This window comes from Barbatula barbatula (genome assembly GCF_947034865.1).
Source record: "Barbatula barbatula genome assembly, chromosome: 3".
In the NCBI taxonomy this organism is placed as follows: domain Eukaryota; kingdom Metazoa; phylum Chordata; class Actinopteri; order Cypriniformes; family Nemacheilidae; genus Barbatula; species Barbatula barbatula.
Window position 1 is genome coordinate 2,030,978 of NC_136764.1, and position 2,516 is coordinate 2,033,493.

A 2,516-nucleotide genomic window follows, 5' to 3' on the forward strand; every position below is an offset into this window, starting at 1 on the left:
CGTGAGCAGAAGCCACAGGTGTAGAAGCTAATCAACGCGATCAACAGACGGGCAAAAGGAATACGTTCAATTTTCTTGTAAGTAACTGTGTTATCTCTTTGTCATGTTTCCATTCTACATTTCATATTTTGTAGGGACCGTGAAATTTTAGCAGATAGCAGGGCTAGAGTATGCCATTTAGTGGTTATCTCAAAGCAAGGGATTTGGTTTAAAAGCACTTTGTGTAATGTTGGTTGGAAATCGCTTCATATCCCGATGGCAATCACCAAGATACGTGGTCTAAATTATTTTATATCTACTGTGGAAGTCAATTCAGTATGAATACCTCAGAACTGGAGTGATGTGATCCACGTTCTTTGATTTAAATGCACTAAAAGTTTTATTGATAATTATCCAGTGAACAAAGCACAGAAATAAATATGCATAACAAATATATATATGTATATACACACATGCATTCATTCATGCATGAATACATACATGCTCATATTGTCATGCTAAGTTTTTGTTATGGAAGTATTTGAGTGTTGTGGTACTTTTTTTTTAATATTTGAAAGTAACACTGCCTTTGTTGCATTTAGGGTTTCAAAGAAAGGTGCTAACGCTTCTTGTTGAAATAAAAGAAGAATTAAAAAGAGTTGGCCAAAGGGTGGAAACAGACACTGGTGTCCAACTGTCTGCATTGGCCACTATGGAGGATTTCCAATGCTTGGAAAGGCAGCTGGATTGTATGGAGACCCGGGCAGCAATGGTAAAACAACAACAAAATGCCCTCACTAAAGCTTTCACCTTTCATAAAGTCCAAAAATAATTTAATCTGTAATATTGAATGTGTGACAGTGCAATGGCTTGTTGCATACAGAGATAGATCTAATAGAATAGACCTTTTTGTTACGAAGTACCATAACAAAGTTTGAAACTTCAAAAATAATTGCATATTACAGTGTTAAAAAAATTCAATTTTAAATTGTCAATATAAAATTAGCGATTACAAAAAGTATCTGTGTGTATTAGAATAGTGCTGTTGATGTACAGTTGAGGTTTAAATGTTTACTTGACTACTTTTTAGTTACTACCACAGAGTTAAATTTTGGCAGACAGTATTGAGGCAGACACCGATTGTGAGGGGACCTACAGGGGGAAAAACTATTTCTCAGTGTGGGCCAGCAATCAGCTTGAATAAAGAGTTTTATAGGGTTAATGATGGAAAACTTGCAGCTCAATGGTCATTAACATTTAAGGTCGGTGCACACTTGTACACTGAAGCATATATTTCTATCTGCCTGACATTGACATTTGTTACTCAGGTGTCAAAACTGTGCAAAGTCGGTGGCAGAAATGTTAAAGACGTACCAGAAGGATGCTGGACAGGTAAAGCCTTCAAAACATGCAATATAAATCAAACATTGTGGTGACCATACTCACTAATTATTCCATGTTTTCACAACAAAGTATTGTAATATTGTAAAAGTATTTCCAAAGAAAATAAACAATTTGTCATGTTCGTATTTGTTACCAATTGTTAAAAATTTTTTTGTTTTAGGGTTTTGCAAAACAGCCTCATGTCCAATTTTAATATGAAGGTGGGTGGTACGCTGCAGAAGGCAGCTTTTGAGAAGACCACTCTGTTCTCGGTCATTGCAGGTATGTGCTTGTGTTTGCATGTCTGTCGTTTGGCTTAAAGGTGATGTATACTATCATTTTAATGATTTAATGTATTTTCTTTATGACATCAGTCTGTGTTGATATAAACATTTTCCAAATCAGTATATATGTCAGCGCTATATTACCGAGCCCTATTATCAAATCCGTTACAATTAATGTATAAACTAAAACACGATGATGTCCAAAAAGCCTTTTATCATGCTTATTTTTTTTTTCTTTGCAGATGCTGTGATGACCAACTTCCCAACAGCAACTGAATTTGAATTGAGGAATGCCATTTTAAGCAAGCACCAGGGAGAGTTGAAGGGGGGGGTGGGTATAGAAAAAAACAATAATGAATCAGTTTACTATTGTTAGATTTTCTTGTTATTTGTATTATTATTGGTTGTCCTTTATTTAAAAAAATTCTAAAGTTCAAATCTTAATTCATTTGATTTTGTTGTAACAAATATATTATTTCTTATGTTTTCCATTTTGTGATTTTTACAATTGTTGGTTTTATTAATAAAAGCTTTATATTTAATTTGTTTGTATTAATTGCTATTTATGAGAAGAACATGTTAAATTTAGTTAACAAAAAATATTTTGGGTATTGTGTGGTTATCTATTATGTAGGCATTCATAATCTGTCTATTTGATGATTATGGTTAGACGTATAAAATTTTCCCTAACAGCCAAAATTCAGCTTTGTTGTAACTTAGAGACCCAAATTCACCGTCTATTAGACGTCTACGTGTATTCGTTTAATAGCGGTCTATTTGATGACTAGGCTATTCCTCGGTAATGATTAGACGTCTATTAACTTTTCACTGACAGCCCAAATTTAGCCTTGTTTTAGCCTAGACGTCTGG

At 33.9% G+C, this 2,516-nt stretch overlaps 1 long non-coding RNA gene across 2 annotated transcripts; it reads left to right on the forward strand.

Moving 5' to 3' along the window:
• LOC306891735 lies at positions 1–1,963 on the forward strand. Of its 2 annotated transcripts, XR_013786387.1 has the most exons (5): positions 1–77; positions 582–751; positions 1,308–1,371; positions 1,544–1,644; positions 1,889–1,963. It is a non-coding gene; the product is annotated as an uncharacterized lncRNA (long non-coding RNA). The 2 variants fall into 2 exon arrangements; XR_013786388.1 differs by lacking the exon at positions 1,889–1,963 and having other exon boundaries at positions 1,544–1,681.
• The last annotated feature ends 553 nt before the right edge of the window (positions 1,964–2,516 follow it).